This window comes from Protopterus annectens, chromosome 1.part1, assembly GCF_019279795.1.
Source record: "Protopterus annectens isolate FY-2018-M chromosome 1.part1, PAN1.0, whole genome shotgun sequence".
Classification (NCBI taxonomy): domain Eukaryota; kingdom Metazoa; phylum Chordata; order Ceratodontiformes; family Protopteridae; genus Protopterus; species Protopterus annectens.
The window spans coordinates 1,040,673,600-1,040,696,780 of record NC_056726.1 but is presented as its reverse complement, the minus strand read 5'-3'; positions in this window follow the sequence as shown (position 1 = coordinate 1,040,696,780).

The following is a 23,181-nucleotide window of genomic DNA, read 5'->3' as shown; positions in this document are numbered from 1 at the left end:
TTAACCGAGCAGCATATGGCATCTGTTTGAGTCCCTTGATCCTCCTGGTGAGGTACTTTTGGGGTCTTTCTAATTGCTGCAGGTGTCGGGTAAGGTACATCCCAAAGGGGGCATTGTATTCTATGATGGGCATGATGAGGGATGAATAAAGGGGCACGATTACCTCTCTTGATCTAGATGTGAATCCTTTTATGATGAGGTGGGCTATGTAGAAGGTCTTTCTAACCACTTTGGCAATGTGGTTGTCAAAGGAGAGATTGCTATCAACTTGGGTCCCCAGATCCCTAATTACATTCTCTGTACTTAATGGGTTACCACCTATGTGGTAATTTGTGGGCACATTGTTTTTGCCAAAGGGTATGACTATACACTTTTTGGCATTTAGCTTTAGACCATGGCTCTGGCACCAGTTATCTGTCTCTGCGAGACCTTTTTGAAGGATGTTTGTGTCAGCTGGAGAGTCAATTATGGCACCCAGTTTGCAGTCATCTGTGAACTTGGTGAGCCATAGTCCTCACATGTTGGCCTGTACCTCAGAAAAGTAAATACCGAACAAGAGAGGTCCCAGGACAGAACCTTGTGGGACGCCATTTGTGACCGGTTTCGAGTCTGACATGGCTCCAGCAACTCTGACTCTGTGGGTTCTGTCTTTGAGCCAGTTTGCGACCCATCTTGTGACATAGGGGTTTATATTTAGGCTGGATAGCTTATCTATGATGCCCGAGTGGGGTATTGTGTCAAATGCCTTTGTGAGGTCCAGATAGGCTGTGTGGACTGCCTTCCCTTCATCTATGGCCTTGGTGACTGTTTCGAAGAAGTCGACCAGGTTCAAAAGGCAGGATCAGCCCTTGACGAAGCCAAATTGGGTAGGATCTAGTGTCTGTAGGTCCCTAATGTCTTTGTTTATGAACAATATTTATTACAAACATTTCCTTACCTTGCAAACCTGTGGAGGTAATTTATGTTAATATTACCTGACTATTTATACAAATATTCACATGTTCTTGTTTGACAATATGCATTCAGCGTGTTACCACTGCCAGGATTCAAACTGTGCCTGTTTGAGCAAAATGGTAGACCACAGCTGTGTTTCATTACAATTAGCTACTGAGGAACTACTGACTCATGATTGACGTTTTTACTCCCTAGTACTCTCTGGTTTTACAATATGACCTTGTAGTTAGACAAGTACCCTAGGTAATGACAACTGTACTGCAATTTTCAGACAACAGATATGTGTTAGGGTTTTAGTAATAGTTGCATGAAACAGTTATTTCCTACCAGAAACACATTTTATTTATATATTTATTTTATTTTACATTTGTTGACCGGGATAGTCTGACTGGATATATATCCATTTTCAGCGGAGGCCCGGGGAGAAAAGCTCCAAGGTTGACAATGACAAACATAAAGATGCTTTTAGAAAAAAGGTGCATACATTCATGAGCACATCAATAACAATGGTAGTTACAGAAGAGCATATATACAGTAGATATATACATATAGTAGGTATATACATACAGTAGTTATATACATACAGTGTATACATACAGTAGGTATATACATACAGTAGATATATACATACAGTAGGTATATACATACAGTAGGTATATACATACAGTAGATATACACATACAGTAGGTATATACATACAGTAGATATATACATATAGTAGTTGCATTGCTTGAAGAGGATGCATTACATGACATATTCAGACTAGATCAGGTACAAATTCTGGCTAGGAATGTTTGTGTGTTGACAATCTGGCTAAAGCAGATAATTGAGGTGCATGTCCTGTTATAGGACCATACTGACTATGATTGGGGAAAGGCTAGACCTATTTTGCATGAATAGTATTGTATGCTTAGTATGGGACGTGGAGAAGGGATGAAGAGAGAAAAAAACCTAGTTGGTTCTGGAGCATGGGCATAACCAGTGTGATGTGAGGTGTTTCTTTAGTTTGTTTTTGAATATGGCTAATGATGGTTGTGATGTCAGGTCTGTTGATAGACAGTTCCATGTTTTTCCAACAGAGTTGGCAAATAGTGAGTCACCAGCATAGTGGTTAGCATTAACTGTTTAACCAGTAATCTGGAGGGGGATCGGAGTGGGTGATTGTTGTTGTAGGGGGTGATTATGTTTTTTAATGCTGGGTTTTGTTCTGTGCAGTTAAGGACTTTATGTGTTACTATGAGCTGATTGAACTGTAGTAAGTTGGGAAGTTCCATCCATCCTAAGAGGTTTAGATTGATACAGTGGTGGGTCCAGTATGGAGTGCCAGCAGCAAATCTGGCAATCTGGTTATAGCAGGTCGTTAGCTTATTCAGATCTGATTTGTTCAGGTTGGAGAAGAGAGGTGAGGCATAGAGAAGGGTAGATAGTAGTTGGGATCTGGCAATAGCAACTCTGGCTTGTGGAGTAAGGAAAGATTTGATCCTATATATTGACCCAAGTTTTTTATGGACTGTTTTTATGGTTTGATTTATGTGTTTGTCAAATCTGAGGTTGTTGTCTACTATAATGCCTAATAGTTTGGTTTGGACTTCTGGGGTGACGATTGTGCCATTGCTTGCTATTATGTTCAATGGTGTTGTTGGGGACCTACTTGTGGGGCAGAATATAAGCAGTTTGGTTTTGTTGGGGTTTAGGATTAGGCGTTGGTTTGAGAACCAGTTATCAACTGTTTTGAAGGTGTTCTGGGTTTAAGTAAATAGGTTAGCAGGTGAGGTTGTGGAGCAAATTAGAGTGGAGTCATCTGCATATTGTATGGAGGTGGCCTCTGGGATGGCTGAATGGAGATCATTGGTAAAGAGAGAGAAAAGAAGAGGTCCTGATATGGAGCCCTGGGGGACGCCTAATGTGATGGGGAGGCTGGATGATAGTTTGGTTTGCCAAAGCACTGCCTGCTGCCTACTATTTAGATAGGATTCAAACCACTGGAGTGCCTGATTGTTTAACGCAAATTACTTTAAGGTTCTCATAAGTATTTTATGGTCTACCATGTCAAAGGCTTTGGATAGATCGAGAAATAGTGCTGGGGATAGTTTATTGTTGTTCTGGTTATGGTTTATGACGTTTGAGAATGACAGGAGGGCTGAGGAGGTACTATGATTTGGCCTGAAACCATGTTGCATACTGGACAGAAGTTTGTTTTGGGTGAGATATTGCATAAGTTGCATGTGTATGCATTTCTTCATGATTTTAGCTAGTGGAGATAATATAGCAATGGGCCTGTAGTTTGACAGTTCAGTAGAATTGCCTCCCTTGTGGAGAGGTATAAAGTGGGAGATTTTCCAGATGGTGGGTACGGTGGCTTCAGAAAAAGTCTGGTTAATCAATATAGAAACTGGGTATGCTATAGCATCTGCAGCCTTTTGTAAGTAGTCTGCAGGGAGTAGATCAGCTGCTAGAGTTGTGGGTCTCAGTTACTTAAGTAGCGTGGCTATTAGATGGGTAGGTACGGTTTGGAAGCTAAACTGTGTTTGGTTGTTAGTAGAGGCTAAGCTTGGATTATGGTCATTAGGAGTGAGTTTGCTGGACAGAGATTGGATAGTCTCTGTGAAAAAGGTGTTAAAGGTGTTAGCTATAATTTCAGAGAATTTATCGTTGGCAGATATGGGGGGTGGGGTGTTAATTTGGCCTGGGCGTAGGAGTTTGTGAGTATAGCCCAGAACTTTTGAGGTCTATTTTGGTGGGTTTGTTGTAGGTGGAAGTAATAGCTCTTTTTGTCTAAGGCTATACATTTTTTGGTGTCATTTCTTAGTTGTCTGAATTTAAGTTGATCTTTGGGGTTATTTGTTGTTTGGTAGGTGGCCCATGCCTTATTTCTTAGTGTGATGTTTTCTTTGGTGTCTTTCGTGATCCATGGCACAATATTACCTCTGGCTCTAATTGTATGAGTGGGACATGGGAATTGAGGACAGTAAGGAATTTAGCATTAAAGTATGAGACTGCATCATCTAGGGGGAGATAATTTAGTGCTGACCAATTGCAGGCTGTAAGTACGTTACTGAATTCATTAAGGTTGAAGTTCCTATGGCAATCTAATAGTCCTGTATGTGGGGGTTTGGGCATAGTTTACCTTAAACTTGATTATATAGGTGAGGTAATGGTCACTGTGGTCATCAGGTAAAGTGCCAGATATGTAGTACTGTGCCGGGTTGTTAATGAGTATCCAGTCAAGGGTACTGTCTTTTTGGTTGCGTTTACCTATCCTAGTGGGAAGGGATATGGTCTGGGTAAACCCATGTAAGTTTTCATGGGTTGTGGGGCTTTCAGTGGAACAGGTGTTACAGTCAATGTTGAAATCTCCTAGTATAATGGTTTCTTGTGGATGGGTAAGGGATAGAAAGTTTAAGAGGTGTTCAACGGCTTCTGTGTTCTTCTCTGGGGGAATATAGCCACAGACTATGTTTATACTTTTGTTGCTGTTAATTTTTAGTTTGGCAATGAGAATTTCAACATTGTTGATTTGGGAGGGTTGTTGCATATCCAGAGTGACAGATAGTGTCAGATTTGTAAAGTATGGCTACCCCGCCAGCCTTTCTTGAGGATCGGTCTAGTCTACGTATATTGTACCCTGGTGGCAGTATCTCATTGTCCTTAGTAGAAGGTTTTAGCCACGTTTCTGTGAGGCATAGCATATCAGGTGTATTAATATCTAAGAGAGCATGAACATGATGAATTTTATTGTTTATGCTCCTGATGTTTAAATGGCAGGGTAGCAAGGAGTTTGGTGGTCTGTTAGACAAATCAATGTTGGTAGGGGTGTTGGTGGAGATACTAGGGTAAAGTAGTTTGGGGGGCCAGGGTTTGGGTGGATGTCGCCATCCCTTCTTAGGTTGTTTCTTAGCCTGAGTAGTAGTTTTCATATTTTATGGAGAATTTTTTGATAGTGTGTGGGTTTGGGTGAGATGTAGTAGGGTCTAATAAGGGTGTATTCCTGTGATGTTGAGGAATTGGTTAGATAGGGTAATGAGGGGTGAGCATTTTTATTTCTGGTTGTTAGCATGGAAGTTTGATATTTTGGATATTGGTAGCCTAGTTTACTGTTGGGTTTGTAGGCTGAGAGGAGGTAGAGGATGAGCAGCACTGTTGCTAGTAGGGTTGGTAATAGCAAAGTGGGAGGTGACATAGCTATCTAGCATTACACTCACTCCTAGTAAATGATGACGGGGAGGGGTCAGTGACTGCTGAATAGTGCCACTTAGATTACAGATAGTCACTGATTGTTTTTTGTGGGGATGGGGTGTGGCTATACTAGTTAAATTTAGGACCCCTAGGGGTGGGCAGAATTTGGGGCAGGGTGGGGCACATAGTGAGCCAGAGGAAAGCGAGGGCGAGCAAAGGAGGGCTAAACCAGGGTGAAACCAATCACAAGTCACCAGACACCAGTGCTCTGAGCTACAGGTAAATAGCTTCTTTTAACAGGTAAATGGCTTCTTTTAAAGTTGAGTTAAAGTAAAGTTGAATTAAAGATAGAGGATACTTTTTGAAGGTAACATTTTTATACAAGAGATATTTCTTTTGAAAAAAAAAGGTCGATTTGGGTACAGGGAGTGGGTAAGGCGGAGGTGGTAGTCTCTAGGTTTTAATATTACTAGCGACTGTGGGTAGAGCAACTTTGGTAAATATCTTAACTTCTAACTTTTAATGGAGGGCTCAGGGGCTAACCACCAGTGCAGGACCCAGTATCAGTAAAGTACTGCTTTGTGGTGAGTAGGTTTAGGATGATATTAACCTTTTATAGATTTGGTTGGTTCCACGTTATTCACAGGCTGGGAGGCTTGTACCTTGATCTGCAGCTTGTTCTGCAGTTTGGGAACGTCTATCTGGGATCTGAGTCCACAGTAGATAGTATTTTACTGTCTGGGTCCTGGTGGCTGGACATAACTATGTAGAACTTGTACACATTTATATTTTTACCACAACATGGCAAAATAAACACAACAGTCTGGGGGGGGGTATTTTTATTAAATGTTACAGAGACCTTTATTCACCTGATAACAGTCATTTATTCATTTCACACACTACACAGTTTACCTACTAGTTGTTGACAATCTACTGCTTTCTATATATTTACCCTGAATACTGTAAGCTAGATTTTTACTCACCAGTCTCCCGGTGCAGCCTTAGAAGCCTGCTGGCATGTGTGTCAATATTCTCAGCCCTTTCATCTGCAGCTCTACAGGAGATAAATAAACATTTATGCATACCTATTGATTACATACTAAGGCTGGACTTTGCAGAATACTAATAGATACTGATACACACTTCAGGAACATTCCGTGCCTGTGCATTTTGGATCCACTGGTCAAGAGATTCCTCTTCCTATGCTTCAGGTCAGTGTAATGTTTCTGGATCTGCTCACCAGTCTGAGGGATACCAGTAGCACTGGTGAGGTTACATGTGAGATGGTCCCAGGCCTCCACTTTGTATTGGGAGCTCTGGTAATGATCCTGCAGCAGTTTCCCTTCATGGTCTTTTACAAGGAGTCCAACCATGACCCTGGACTCCTGAATTCCAGAACTCTGCATTCGAAAGTGCACACCCTCACCAAAACCAGCCATAGTGCCTGCAGTGATCAGCTACAACTGGTTATGGGCTGTATTCCCACCTGCGAGTTTTAAATAGGGTTGATTTCCTGCCCTTTGCCATGATTGGATGATTATGAATATGCTGAGCTAAGCTAAGCTAAGCAATGGGCAAACCTGCTTAGCACAGATAAGCTTTGCTTAAAGGGGTAGATGCTAAGCACTGCTCACCAGAGTGCAAATCCGCTTAGCTAAGCATTCAAATTTAAGCAATGCTTACACTGGCTAAGCATAGCTGAGCACCATTTAGTGTTGTTCATCTTTCATTTTATGGACTATCAGGATTGTGGTGTTAATTCTATCTTAATGACATCTTATGATATGTATGTTTACCTTCCATAACATCCCCCTATGTGTTTTCATTACATTATATTCTTTTGTGGCTATAGTGTATGAGACACTTGTGTTTATATGGGGGTTTCACTTCTGTACTACACTGACACGTCACATTTGGACCTGCTACACTACCCTGGTTAAAATTTTTATATTATTCACTACCTATTTACAAAAAAAAGATAATTTTAGTGCTGTTTTCACATATAAAAATGAATGGACTGCATTGGGGCATGAACCGTGAATGATTGCTTGCTAAGCAAAAGCTCTAACCACTAAGCTATTTCACTTTGTAATTTGGTTGTATATTTCTATTTAGCTCCTTTGGATGTTTAAGCTATGCTATACACAACTGGGTGGTGCCCACACCCGCTCAGCTATGCTTAAACTTTAGTGGGGACGAGAAAAAAATATACATTTTAATTTTTTTTAGTTTAGGGATGTGCACATAGCTAACAGTCATACCTCTCCACTTCTTACAGCATAAAATCTGGACAAAGCCTAACATGATGGAGGGGGGGGGGGCAAAGAGGCATAGATTTTTAATATTGCTCTCACAAACTTAGGAAGTTGATGAATAATAGGTTTTGCATTAGCATGCCTTAATTGTAGGCTGTGGAGTCTAAGACTCAAATATTTGTCATTATTTAATGACTTTGATCCACCGATCTTTGCCAGGACAGGAGGAAGAACACACCTGACATATGAGGAACAAATCTGGACATTCTCCAAATATCGGTTCAGTTGGGGGTATGCTAACAGTGTCTGCAGACAATGTTTTTTTTTTCAAAGTGCCTTATGGCACTTTCTGAGTGCAGGGGGTGTGTTTACACATTAGTAACTTGTTACAGGGGGATGCAGCACTACTCCTATCTTTACTCATGTGTAATAACATACCCTTTACCCTGCACCTACTGTTTATTCCAACCCTACACCTTACATTACCAATTTCTGTAACAATACTACTATTCAAAGTGTATGATGACAGTGGTAGGGCTTTAGTTAACTGATGACAAAAGGATTTTTTATGTGTTCCTGTTGTAATTGGTTGTTGATTCAATGAGATGGATTTTTTCAGTAAGTACATTTTCAAAATGCTGATATGCATCACCTGTGTCTGTTGCTTATGCATTTCAATAATTCAACATAGACTCATATACTTATTCATATATAGATAGATAGATAGATGTAGATATAGATGTGTATATATATATATATATATATATATATATATATATATATATATATATGTATATATATTGATAATGTAGATACAGATGATATAGGTACAGTGTGGGTCTTCATAGGTTCATAGATGTGTACTAGGCTAATGGACCTGGAGCCTTTACAAGCCTAGTCCATAGGATTACCCTGGCATCCACTCGACCTTAGTTCCCAGTGCCTCTGTCGAGTAGAGAACGACTTCTAACAGAACTGGGTTAAAAATGGCTTTGTAAGTCAAGCAGAGATCACCTCTAAGTTGGCAATATGAGACAGAGAATAGTTGGAGTTTTTTGAGTCTGTCCATATAGGACAATTGTTTAAGGCCCAGGATATTCTCTGTGAGGTACTTTTGTGGCCTCTTCAGTTGTTGCAGATGTCTAGTGAGGTGCATGCCAAATGGGGAATTGCACTCGATGATTGGCCTAATGAGGGAAGAGTAGTGGGAGAGAATGACCTTTCTTCATGGATGCAAAACTCTTAGTAATGAGATGTGCCACATAGAAGGACTTTCTAACAACAATGGCAATGTGGTGCTCATAAGAGAGGTTGCTGTCAACCTGTGTTCCCAGATCTCATATAACACCTTCTGTGTTCAGTGGACTACCATCAATGTGGTAATTCATGGATACTGTTTTTTTCCAAAGGGGATGATGGCATTTTTTGGCATTGAGCTTAAGGCCATGGTTCTGACACCAGTCGGTCTCAGTGAGGCTTTTCTCAGTAAGATGTCAACATCACTTGGGGAGGTAATTATGGCTCCCAACTTGCAATTGTCTGTGAATGTTGTCAGCCAGAGTCCCTTCATGTTGGCCTGAACTTCAGAGAAGTAGATACCAAACAGGAGAGGACCCAGGACCGAACCCTGTGGGACTCCACTCGTGACTGGTCGGCAGTCTGACTTTTAGTCAGCTACTTTCACACTGTGGGTTCTATCTGTGAGCCATTTTGCAACCCACCTAGTGATACAGGGGTTGATGCCTAGCTTAGTGAGTTTTTCTATGATTCCTGAGTTGGGAATGGTATCAATATTTATGCATATGTGGTTGTAGCGTTTCTGTCTCAGGCTGTGTGATGGAGAGCCAACTCACTGATTTCAGCTAACTGAATGTACCCTCTCATCACATAAAATCTCTGGGTTCATCTTACAAGTACTGCATTCTGGAAAGTTGCAACTTTACCATTAGTAGAATATGCGTATTCATTGAGAGTTTGTGTGGATGTGTGAGGAATTGGACTGGTAAGTTGAGTTTCTTCTTGCATAATACATTATTATTACTATATGAAGTTTTGCGTGTCTAGAAGTGCATCTCAGTAAGTGTTTGCAATGTGTGAATGAGGCTTATCAAAGAGGTATTGAGCATTCAGGGTATAGACTGTGTGATAACGAGCATGGTGTTGTGTAGATTTTGTACACTTGAATGGAAGATTCACCAGCTGTAATTTGTGCAAGTTTATAGCCAGAGGTTGTTCTGCATATAGCTGAAAGTGTTTTAAGTTCTGTGTGATGGAATATGAAATAAGTGATCATCATATGCTCTAGCACTATGGTACAAAGGGATGAATGCTTTACTGCTCCCAGATGACTGGGTTTAACTATTAGAGCATGTGCTAGAACGACCAGATGTGGGTGGTAGGAATGAGTGGCCGATGCCAGTTCTCACATCCTAAAGGAAGGGAGGAGGGAGCCACCCTAGGCTGACTATGGAAACAGCATTAAAAGATAGATGAGTTCCATGCTACAAGCCCTTTACTCATTAGTTAGGACATTGCTCATATGCAGAATTTCACATACATCTCTCATAGGCAGAAGTGGTGGTGTGCCTATGGCTTAAGATCTCTGGCGGGGTGTAAGAGCACATTTCCATGCATCAGTACAATGCTGCACCAATGTCCTTGATCTCCTCATGGCCCTGGATGTTGGTCAGGTTTAGCCTGGGGGAGGCAAAGGCAAATCATACCCAGTGAACAAAAAAAGAATCTAGTGGGTGCTGATGGTCAGCTGTGGGTGAGGGAGCAAACAAAGTTTCTCATGTGTGTTGATATAGGCATGAGATAAAGTATTTGTGCAGTTAAAGGTGTGATGTGGATGTGCTTGATGTGCTATTGGTATAGATTTGAAAGTTGCAGCATGTTTTTTTGCAAGTAGCTATTGCAATGTGTGTTTGGAAGTTTGGGTTGGACTGAATGATCAGTTCTCATTATCATACAGTATTTGTGTGTGTGTGTGTGTGTGTGTGTGTGTGTGTGTGTGTGTGTGTGTGTGTGTGTGTGTGTGTGTGTGTGTGTGTGTGTCTGTGTATGTGTGTGTGTGTGTGTGTGTGTGTGTGTGTGTGTGTGTGTGTGTGCACGTGTGTGTGTGTGTCTGTGTAAGTCTGTGTGTGGTGTGTGTGTGTGTGTGTGTGTGTGTGTGTGTGTGTGTGTGTGTGTGTCTTAGAGTGAATGTAGGTGCATGCATCTGTGTGTCTGTCTCTATTGTTTCAGGAAGTCAAAGTTTAAAATTAATTGATATGTGTAATTTCTTTTCAGGGTATCTTGGAAAACCTGATATACAAGTGATGGCCACTGGAAAGAATGTGAAAACTGAGTGCAGTAGCAGCAGATACAACATTACTGGCTGTTGGTTCTATAAAAATGAACATCTCCTTAATTATTCATCCTCGTTATCTGAATCTAAAGTTCACTATGCCATTGATGGAGCTATGGCACAAGATGATGGATTCTTCTCCTGTGAATGTCACACTGCAGACAAATACACAGAAATAAGTTTCCGTGTTCCTTTAATTTTAAGTGGTAAGTGTGCTCTATAATAACTTATCTGATAGTGTTTTTTTTTCACTTTTTATCCTTAGCGAGAAACTGAGAATGAATAACTTATTATAAGAAGCACATGAAGCTATGTAATCTAAACAGGGCTTTCTGAAGAGAGAGCTGGGCTAAAACTTAATTTGGTAACTTGAAAATAAACTGAAATTAAAGGCCTTTATCCATGTTGTGATGGAGGCAAGTGGAAGTGAGTAAAAATTAAGTTATAACTGCGGTATGGGCTACTGAGTAGTTATTTCCTACAGAGATAAAGTTTTTTCTCAAAGTGTAGATGAATTTAATATGATGAATCAGCCAGCTTGTTAAACTAGATCAGAGTTCCTATGAACTTCTTAAACAAGCTTGTTGTTTCTTATATGCTTATAAATGATTAGCAGTCAATAAATAACAGAATTAAGCAAAAAAAAAAAAAAAAAGAGAGGGATTTTCCATTTAAAAACAGAATTAAGCAAAAAAAAAAAAAAGAGAGGGATTTTCCATTTAAAAATTGAAACACTTCCCAGGTATTACATTACTCAAATTTCATGATAACTCAGGCTGAGCATTTAAATGGTGTTGTGTAATATTGTTTTTTTTCCCTGGTTAATATCCATCCACCCACAACACAAATAAATAAAATAAACAGTTTTTAGTATATTGGGATCATATTGTTGAATGTCGGCAGTAGAAAACTGATATTATTAATACACACTGGGAAAACAATATTCCAAAAGCACATTTCAGATGTGGGGTGTGATTTTACATATTATCTAATATTTTATTAATAGTAGTTCATGAGGGACTATTTGCTTTAATACCAGTTTAGTTTCTTGCTGAGGATTTCTGGTTGATGATGGTACTCTAATCTTGGGGATGTATAATGAAATACTGAACCTGTTTTAGTCTGGAAAAAAGAATAATATAAAAATAATAATATAATAGAATGTTAATCCTGCTAAATAACATGACCACAAGGACATGTGCACATAACAAGCAATGCCCATAAGGAAATATGAGGGCAGTTGGAGGATATTTAAACAGATGTACAAAAGAAGTGTCAGTATTGTTCTGCTGATGTGCTGTATATGGCATAGCAATGCAGGAAGGAGTTAAGAGAACATAACCAACCAGTAGTTACATTCCCTGTATTCTATACACATCCACAATACCCTGTAGAGTCCATCATAATCCACAAACAAAAATTTAAAAAAATATGTTACATATATTTGTTGAATCTGTCAGAATCCACAAACAAATGTAATAAAAAAATGTTGTCATGGTGGAGTGGCATGCATAGCCACATTGCCAACAGTAGATGTATCTAGCAATATAATTAAAGTGTAAGATTCGTGGCAGGAATAAATGTGGTGCACACATTCTAGAAAATACTGTGGTTTAACATTAGAAGGTGGTGAGGGTAAAAAGGAGGGATGCGCATGAAAGAAGAGGGAAGTAGAGACAGAAATTTCACAGGAAGACTCAGAAATGCATAAGTAATATTTTTAGGTGGGAATGGTCCCCATTTTTATTTTTTGGAGAAAAGAAGGATTGGTAAAATCTTGGCAAATGAAGCAGGAGAAAAGACCAGGTAAGAAACATATAAGAAATATTACATAACAGATAAGGGTAGCTAACATACAAACAGGAAAGGACAAGGGACACAAGACAGCACACATAAAGACTAAACCAAAGGTTTCACAAGAAGTGAACAAATAAATTAGAAATGGAGCCCAAACATTGAGTACCATGCTAAAATGCATACAGTAATGTACCAATGCACACAACAGCAGCCCTGTGGTGTCGATAACTATGTGGCAGCCATACAAATAGGATCAGGAGTGATGTTATCCACATGACAGAGAGCAATATTTAGGCATAACAGCCAATACAGCAGACTCACCTGCATATGTTGCCAAGCATTTGGGTGTCAGTAATACAAATACAATGCACTTATCAGAAGGGGAAGTCAGATCCACACAATCAAATGTAGGATCACAAAAGGAGAGGACAGGCTAGAACCTCTAACTATATATTCAAGAGCAGCCATCTATCCACCAAGTCAAACAGAAGTTCTGCAGTATGTAGGACAAAAGGTTGTACTGTGGCATAATAAATACAGAGCTGGTCATGATGCGCACCACAAGGTAGGCCCAAGGAATGTCACAAACCTGACGACAGGTTTGCTTTGAAAATATCTGTCATATATGCAGTGTGCACAAAATGTACATTCCTGATATACAGTAATCACAAATTCAGCAATGGCACACAGTGTTATGTTACTGAGTGGTGTAGATATAGTTGGTCACTGCACTGAATCACAACATGACGGGCAACATCAATTATGTGCAGCAACAGACAAATGAGACTACTGACACTGAAGCTACACAAATTCATGTAAACACTTTGTCAGACAACACATAGATGGAAGCCTCACATGTTGCAACACAATATGGCTGTGTGTTGCACATAAGTGACATCTCTATATGAACAGGCACAATGCCCCGATCACACAATACTATGACAGGCCATTGATATGACTGTCACACAACTGTGCATATGAACGTCTAAACATCCAACACATATGCCATGTAGATGTGTATCATAATAGCAAAATGTCTCAGTGGCAAGGGCCATGGTCACATCAAGACCCCGCAAATAATACACAACCATTATGAAACAGGTTCACACTACAAAATCCGGACTATCACATCTGAAGTAAAAGCATTACACATGGATGTGTCCATAAAACAGTGCGATGTACAAGCTCAGAAGACAATCCATCTCATGGTATACTTAGTATGGTGCAGATAAGTACATTATGTCTGCAGGATGCACATGTGACAGCATGTAAGGAATATATGCATGCAACTTACACACGCACCGTAGTCATGTATAACATAAACCCTGCATACAGCATAGGTGCTCTCAAAACTGAATGGCTACTACATCACCCCAATGTACTGACATTCTACCCACTAACAGCATGCGGCACACCCACAAAACAGGTACATGTGTTTGACTGAGAATAGGACATACAGGTGCAGAAAGTTGTAGTGCAGCACAGTGTGGAGAGAAACACATGTACAGCACAACAAGCAGAAAAGGTGCATGGGTGGAGTGTACAATACTGATGCCCTAGTATTCAACATGCAAGCATTGTCTACTGTACTGTGGTGATAAATATAAGCATGTGCAATGTGCTTCTAAGCTGTGCTACCAGTGTAATACATGCAATGTGCACAAATCATTGGGGGTGCATAATAAAATATTTACATAATAATAATCTGACAAGCAGAGTAGGTAAATGGCAGTGACCTTGTATAACCACTACATGATGTAAGCATACAATGGCAGCACACACACAGTCCTCTGAGTAAGACATGCACCTGAGCAACAGCACTTGTGCAGCACACAAACACACATCATCATCAATATCATCATCATCATCATCATTCCCCCTTTTTCCCATTTTCTAAATGGGGACCAGGTGTCGAGTCAACTGTCAACATCTCTCTCCTTTCAATGCCACTCTGCTACCTTCATAGGTTCATAGGTTGGTACTAGGCTATCAGCCCTAGGGCCTATACAAACCTAGCCATAACAATTCCCTGGCTATTTCTTCCCACACTATTTACTTCCCTAGACCCCTGTCTAGCAGGGTGACTTATGTGATCCCTGGGGTGAATTTCCTTCTCCCATCAAATCTTTTTAAGATGGCCAAAGAGGTACTCTTCTTGATATGCATGGCAATCTATTCCAGAGTCTGGGAGTCCCTGGGTCAGGAACCTATCCCTCCAGCATGTTTTGTTTATTGTGATGACAAAGTTTAGATCCTTGGAGCATGTGGCTCTGAGGGATTGGGATTTCTTTAAGTGTAGCATGTCCAACAGCTCTGGGTTTGACATGGCCTTATATGTTAAGCAGAGATTGACTCTGAGTAGATGATATGTAACAGAGTATAGCTGGAGTTTTTTAAGGCGGTCAGCATAGGGCATCTGCTTTAGGCCTGTGATTCTTTTAGTGAGGTATTTCTGTGGCCTTTCCAGTTGTTGCAGATGTCTTGAGAGGTACATACCAAACGGGGTGTTGTATTCTATAATGGGTCTAATGAGGGATGAGTACAGTGGGACAATGACCTCCTTTTTTCTGGATGAAAAGCCCTTAGTGATGAGGTGTGCCACATAGAAGGATTTCCTGACTCTTGTGGCGATGTGGTTATCAAAGGTGAGACCACTGTCTACCTGTGTCCCTAAGTCTCTTATCACTCTTTCGGTGTTTAGTGTACTGCCACCTATATGGTAATTCACGGATACATGTTTTTTCCCAAAGGGGATAACTATACATTTCTTGGCATTGAGCTTGAGTCCATGGCTCTGGCACCAAGCATCTGTTTCTGTAAGGCCCTTTTGTAGAGTATCCACATCATTGGGGATTTAATAATAGCTCCCAGTTTGCAGTCATCTGCGAACTTTGTTAGCCAGAGTCCCTTAGTGTTGGCCTGTACTTCAAAGAAGTAGATGCCAAACAAGAGCGGTCCCAGGACTTACCCTGCGGTGCTCCACTTGTCACTTGTCTGGAGCTGGATTTGGAGTCGGCTACTTTCACAGTGTGGGTTCTATCAGTAAGCCAGTTAGCAACCCATTGGGTGATGTAGGGATTAATGCCCAGCTTAGTAAGTTTATCTATGATTCCAGAGTGGGGGATGGTGTCAAAGGCCTTAGCAAGGTCTAGATAGGCTGTGTGGACCACCTTACCCTTGTCCATGGCTCTGGAGATGGATTTGAAGAAGTCATTCAGGGTCAGGGGACAAGATTGGCCCTTCACGAACTGAAACTGGGTGGGGTCCAGTGTTTGAAGGTTGCCAATGTCTTTGTTTATAAGTTCCATGATAATACACTCCATGGCCTTGCAGATAAGGCTCATCAGACTGATGGGATGGTAGTTTCCAGGATCCAAGGTGGATCCCTCCTTGTGGAGTGGGATAACTGTAGCTCTGTGCCACTCAGTGGGCATGAAACATGAGGTGAGGCTATGATTAAACATGACACTCATGCCTGACTCTCACAGGCCTTGTTTCTCACACTCCATCCACCTCTTGCTGGATGCCCTCATTTCCTCTTGCCTTCTTCTTGTCTGTCCCAATCTTCTTTACCAGATTGTCTTCTGATTTTCTGCACAAGGTCCTGAACCAGAATAATCTGTTCACTCTGACCTTTTCTGCAATAGAAGCTACTTTGGCTTCTGTTCTTATGTCTTCATTTCTTTATCTGTGCTACAGTGTGCATCCTACTACCCATCTCTGGCACTTCATCTCCATCACTTCTAGTTTCATCAGCTACTCTCCCTTTACTGTCCATGTTTTTGGACCATACAACAGCACTAGTCATACTGTTGTTTTGTATGTCTTATTATTCAGCCTCTTTGGCATTCTTCTCTCATATACTACTCCCGACGCTCTGTGCCACTTGGCTCCAGCACCTCTGATTCTAGCTTTGACCTCCTCATTTAGACTTCCATTCTCCTCAATCACCCTGTCCAGATACTTGAAGCTGTTAACCTGTTTCACTACTTTCCCCTTCTACCTCGGTTCTCAGCTTCTTCTGATTTCTGTCACATTCTGCCACTACAACTGTCTTATCTGTATTTATTTTCATCCTGTATATCTTCCGTTTTGCATTCTATTCCCCTATACTTCGCTGAAGTTCTTGCTCAGAGTTTGCATGTAAAACCACAGTGTTATCATATAGAGACTTTGTTGGCCTCTCTCCTCCAACTTGTTATGATAATGTAGTCCATCACCACTATGAACATCAGTGTACTCAGAGCTGAACCCTGATCTACACCCACTCCTACTGGGAACCCCTCCTTGAAAACCTACACAATTCCTACTTGAGTCATAAGCCTTTGTACATAGCCTGCAGTAATTTTACCAATGTGTCTGGGACTTCAAACTAGCAGAGGACTGTCCAAATTAGCTTTCTTGGGACATTGTCACATGCTTTGTGGAAGTCTTGGATTGTGCAGTTGGACTCTTTCCTCATTTTTAGCTTCTTCCCAAGTATCTGTCTCAGTGTAAACATTGGGTCAGATATGCTGCAGACTGATATGAATCTGAACTGCTCATCTCCCATCTTACTTTCTACTACTCTGCATATTTATTTATCAATCACCCTCTCCAGAGCGTTCATGCAATGTGAAAGGAGGTTGATGCCTCTATAATTCCCAGTTGTGAATATCTCCTTTGCTTTTGAACACTGACACTAGTATGTTTATTCTCCAGTCATCTGAGATATGCCTTTCTCTCTGTACTGCTATGAGTTTCATCAGGAGCCATTTCACCCCTATCTTACCAACCATCTTCATCATATCTGCTGTGACCTCACCTGAGCCTGCTGCTTTCCCTGACTTAATGTTTTTCTTAGTGCTGGTCTTACATCTTCTGTCTTAGTGCTGGTCTTACATCTTCTGTGGTTGGCTCCTCCTCTTCTTACATTGCAGGATCTCTCTTGCTGAATACAGCTTCTGAGGGGTTTTATCCATTCACAAACTGCAATAAGAATTCCTTTCATCAGACTTTGATGTCCTGTGCACTGGTGAGCATGTTGTTGCTGGCATTCCTTATGAAGGGTGTCTCACTATCTTCTTTATCTTTCTATCTTTGCCTTGCAACCTGATATAGTTTCTTTGTACCATCTACTGAGTTAATTTCCAGAAGCTGGTAGAGTCCTTCTGATGTTTTGCTCTTTGCTATTGCAACTCTTCTCTTATCCTCTCTCTTAGCCAACTAGCCAGTATTCCTTCCTAGCCTGGTCACTTTCTCCTGCACTCCTTCTTTCTTTTGATGTCTTCCTGGATTTCTGCATTCCACCTTCAGCTTTGCTTATGTACCTTATTTCCACACCCAGCTTGGCTGCATATTTTTTCTGTAGTCCTCACACATGCTGTTTTGGGGTGCTGCCATTCTTCTTTAACTCCACCCATTTCTTCTTCTTCGTCTTCTTCTTTAGGCTTCAGTAATTCCTTGGACTGTTGTGCTTTCTCTCCAGTCAACTTTCAGGTCTTCAGCCTCATCTCCATTGCCATTAGAGCCATCTCTGACCACTGCTTGCAGCTGGTTGTGGCAACCAATGGATTATGCTGTGGGCTAACTGTTTTGCTGGGGATGACTTTGCTATCACTGATTTTACCCAAGTGCCCTTTCCTTACTAAGAAGAGTCTACTTGAGTTGTATTTTGAGCACTATCTTGTGACTGTCTTACTTGCGGAACTATGCGTTTGTCACCATCAAGCAATTTGCCTGACAGAAGTCCAGAATGGCCTCATCTTCTTTATTCCAATTTTCCCCACTGAACCCAGGCAGTCCTCATATTCTGTTCTGTCTGTCCTGATATTTGCGTTCAGGTCACCCATTATCAGCAGCAATTCATGTTGTCCTGATTTATCTAGTAGGTCCTGCAACTGATGTGTGAATGCACTCTTTCCCTCACTATCACAACCCTGCTGTAAAGCATAGGCTGAGATTATGAATACTGCCCTATCCTTACTCCGGAATCTGACTGCCATGAGTCTGTCACTATTTCTGATGACATTCCTCACTGTTTTCTGAAGCCTCTCTCTCAAAACAATACCCTCACCATAACTATTGGGTATGGATCCCAAGCCAAGTGATTTTGCTGCACTGCCCTTCCATATTGTCTCCTAGATACATGGGATGTCCAGCCTCTTCCTTATCATCATGTCACTCATTTCCAAGCTGCATCTTGTCAGTCAGCCTACATTGAGTGTGGCAATTCTTAGTTCATGTTTGGCAACAGACACACATATGTGCTACTAAATATATGGTGCACAGACACATAATGCACAATGATCATGCATACAGATGACCTATGCTTCTAGGATACATAAGACAACATAGTTACAGCACTAGGCTGATCCAAATAGTCCAAAAAGACTCAATGCATCATAGGATCATAGGATCAGAGGATCATAGGAAGTGTGATGTCCGTTCCCTGGCCCAGCAATCAAGGAGCCTCATTCCTCACCACTAACACCAGTGAGGGACATCTCATATAGGAGGAAGGATAATAAATACACACGGTAAAGTGCAATTTCCCTTAAGAGCACACAGAGATCACAGTCAGTCCAGGGCTGGTCACTCCCTTGCTCTCCAGGTCCCCAATAAGACACTCCACTGGCACAGCTATAGGGTCCAGATCTCAGCCTAGTGGGCAAGCTAAAACCTCTAGCATCCTCTCTGTCCAACCAGTGCTTCATGTCCCTGCCCAAGTAGCTGACACACACTCACACACTTTGAGAAGAGTTTATACAATCACACAGACACTCCTGGGGAAGGCTGGTACAGGTTCTCCAGCTGTGCCCCCTTTTCCCAGACTATACGGTAGTAGCCTGCCATCACCCACTAATAATTATCAGCTACTCAAAGGCCCTTAAAAGCGTGTCCAATTATTACTGTGCAATATTGTTATCCAATTCACTGAGGACCTGTGACAACCTTGAAAACCTTAAAACCCTTCTTCATTTTTATCTTTATTCAAACAGGAAATGCAACTGTACTCTTCACCCCATACCTGTCAAGCTCTCCTCCACTTATTCTCCTGGATAACCTTCACCAAGCTAATCTCACTCACAAATGTAGATTGTATAAATAACTAAACTATAATATGTAGCCCCCAGGCTATATGCCTGTCTTTCTCGCTTAAACAAAATTGTAATTATTTCTTCTCTTTCTCTGAATGCTACCTGTTGTTTGTAATGCAAAGATTCTTTGTAACTAATTCCTGTAACTAAACTATGTATTGTGGAGCTTTTCTCCCTGGGCCTCCACTGAAAACAGGCTCCCCGAGCCCAGTGAACCTCCCCGGTCATCAAACTGGAATAAATAAATATAAATAAAATTGGTAGTATCACCCAGGGCTAAAGCTATAGGAGTGGCTTTGTACAATTATACCAAAGACATGTAAGTACTATTAAGAGCTTAAATTATCTCTACACAAAACAGCCACAGTTGAAAGGTTTTACAATATTTAATAATAAATAATAAAAACACAAGACAATATTTCTTACTACACAGTGCTAGTCAAGAGTTCAGAGATCACAGAGAAATACTTAAAATAATTCAGTAGTACAGTTCTGACATCACAGAAAAACACAGTCTAATCTTTTTAGTTTCTAGCTATTCCTAAGAGAAAACACAAGTCTAAGATAAACATCCTTATAGAACACAGGCAGTGCTGAATTGGATGGTCAAGAAGAAATGCTTAATGCCCTCTGATTCTCTCTGTTTTTAAAATCACATTCCTGGTTCCCATTACATCATTCTTCACACTTCCCTGGGTTCCCAGGCTAACATAAACTACATTTACATTCTTAACATCTCCTTGTGTTATCTTGAAGCTGGTCAGGAATCAGAGCAATAAAAATACATTTGCATGTTTAAATCTAGCAATTTAACTCTTGGTTAAAACAATAGAAACAATGTTCTCATGTAGACTGGCCGGAGCCGACTTCAGATCAAAGGGTCACAATATGTTTTTCTTGGTCAGCAGAGAGCACTGTTGTCACATCTTTGTAACAGCATTTTATTATTTAAGACAACAAGCCTGTGCCTTACATTAATATTTACAAATTATAGAATTATCAATAAAATTCTGTCTGGCTAGGCTGGCAGCCTTCACATTTCTCCCCCCCCCCCAGAGAATTCAAGCTAGTTTTCCAAGTGACCCTTGGGAAATGCTGCTTGAGAGAGTTAGGTCTATCTGAGTATACCTTACCCTGTTCCCTGTCTTGAGAGCCCAGCTGCGTTAGCATTGCTAATCCCACTGCGGTGCTGCACTGACATATATGCTTGCAACCCCGGGCTCCATCTTAGCAACTTGACATTTTGCTGGCTGGCTCTGTTTAATCATGTTAGGGGGTTGTGATTTGTCATAACACTGAATTTCCTTCCATACAGATAAGGCTGAAGTTTATGCAGTGCCCACACTATGGCTTGACATTCCTTTTCTACAGCTGCATAGCATTCCTCCCTGGGTTGGAGGCTACAACTGAGATAAACAACTGGGTGATCTTCTCCCTCTGATGAAATCTGGCTAAGTACAACCCCCATCCCATGGTTCAAAGCATCCGCTTGCACAACAAATTCTTTGCTGTAATCTGGAATGGCTAACACAGGGGGTCCTCCCAAAGCTTCTTTAATGGTCTGGAATGCCTGCTCACATGCTGGGATCCACGCTACCTTATCTGGCCTGTTCTGCCTTGTCAGGTCTGTGAGGGGAGCAGCTATGGTACTATAACTGGGGATGAACTTTCTGTAGTACCATGCTGTCCCTAAAAATGCCCTCACCTGCTTTTTAGTAACAGGTGCAGGCCATGCCTGAAAGGCTTCCATTTTGGCAGGTACTGGCCTTATCTTAACACTCCTTACTCTATGTTCTAGGTAGGAGACGTCTGCCATACCCACCTGACATTTTCTCGGCTTAATGGTCAACTCTGCCCTCTGTAGTCTGCCCAGCACCTCCCTGACATGCTGAAGGTGCTCTGGCCAGGAATGGCTGTAGATGGCAATATCATCTAGGTAAGCAAGGGCAAACCCTCCTGTTCTTGTGAGGATATGATCTACCAGCCTCTGGAAAGTTGCTGGGGCATTCTTCATCCCAAAGGGCATCTTTGTGAACTCATACAAGCCAAAAGGAGTCACAAAGGCTGACTTATATCCAGCCCTGGGAGTCAAGGGCACCTGCCAGTAACCCTTGGTAAGATCAGTTTTTGTAAGATAATTAGCTCCATTCAGCTGCTCTAGGGCCTCATCTGTCCTAGGCATGGGGTAAGCATCTGACTCTGTGTGACTATTTAATTTCCTGTAGTCCACACAGAATCTGGTGCTGCCATCCTTCTTTGGCACCATCAACACTGGGGAGGCCAAGGGACTGTTGGACTTTTGAATCACCCCTAGTTCCAACATCTCCTGTACCTCTCCCTCAGAGTCTGTTTGACTCTCTTAGGCATTCTATAAGGGACCTATATTTTAGGCCTTTGGGGTCCTGTGCCCACCTAGTGCTGCCTCAGGTGAGTGCACACTGGTTTCCCAGTGAACATGTCCCCAAATTCCTGCACCACTGCTCGGATTTCTTGAACCTGGGTAGGAGATAGCTGCTGGGACATTGCTACCCTTTCCACTAAGGTGTTAGTCTGAGCCTCACTGAGGAGATCAGTCCCCAGATCTCCCTCAGACTCCTCCTGCAATCCACTGCAAATGCTCAGCACAAGGGCCTCCCTATCATGATAAGGTTTTATCATGTTAACATGGTATAATTTGTGCCCCTGCTGTCTGCCTAGCAGTTCCACCATGTAGTTAACTTCACTTACCTTTCTTACCACCTTGTAGGGTCCCTCCCAAGCTGCTTGCAGTTTGTTGTGTCTGACAGGAATGAGAGCCATTACCTGCTGCCCCACAGTATACTCTCTAGCTCGAGCATGCCTGTCATACCACACCTTTTTCTCTTGTTGAGCTTCTGCCAGGTTCTCCTGGGCCAAGCCCATGAGTTCCCTGAGCCTTGTCCTGAGGTTTAGGACATATGCCAAAAATGACTCCTTGTGAGACTCGCACTCACCTTCCTACTCATCTCAAATTAAATCTAGAGGTCCCCTCACCCTATGCCCATACAGCAACTAAAAGGGTGAAAATCTTGTGGATTTCTGGGGAACTTCTCTGTAAGCATACAACAGATGGGGCCAATATTTGTCCCACTCCCTCAAAGTGATCTGCAAATGCCTGTAGCATAGACTTGATTTAGAGCTTAACCTCTCAACAAGACTATTAATCTGGGGATGGTAGGGGGTGGTCTTCATGTGCTTCACCCCACAGAACTTCCACAGACAAGCCAGCAGGTCTGATATGAAATTGGCACCTCTGTCCATCAGTATTTCTTTTGGGAAACCTACCCGGCTGAAAATCTCTACCAAAGCATTTGCCACCTTCTCTGCCTCAATGGAGGACAAAGCCACTGCCTCAGGGTATCGTGTAGCATAATCCACTACCATTAGCATATACCTTTTCCCTGTGTAACTTGGGGTACTCAAAAGACCCACAATATCCATAGCTACCCTCTGAAATGGCTCCTCAATCACAGGCAAAGGCATCAAAGGAGCTCTCACCTTGTCTGCTGCCTTGCCTAATTTTTGGCACTGCTCACAGGTCCTGCAGTACCCT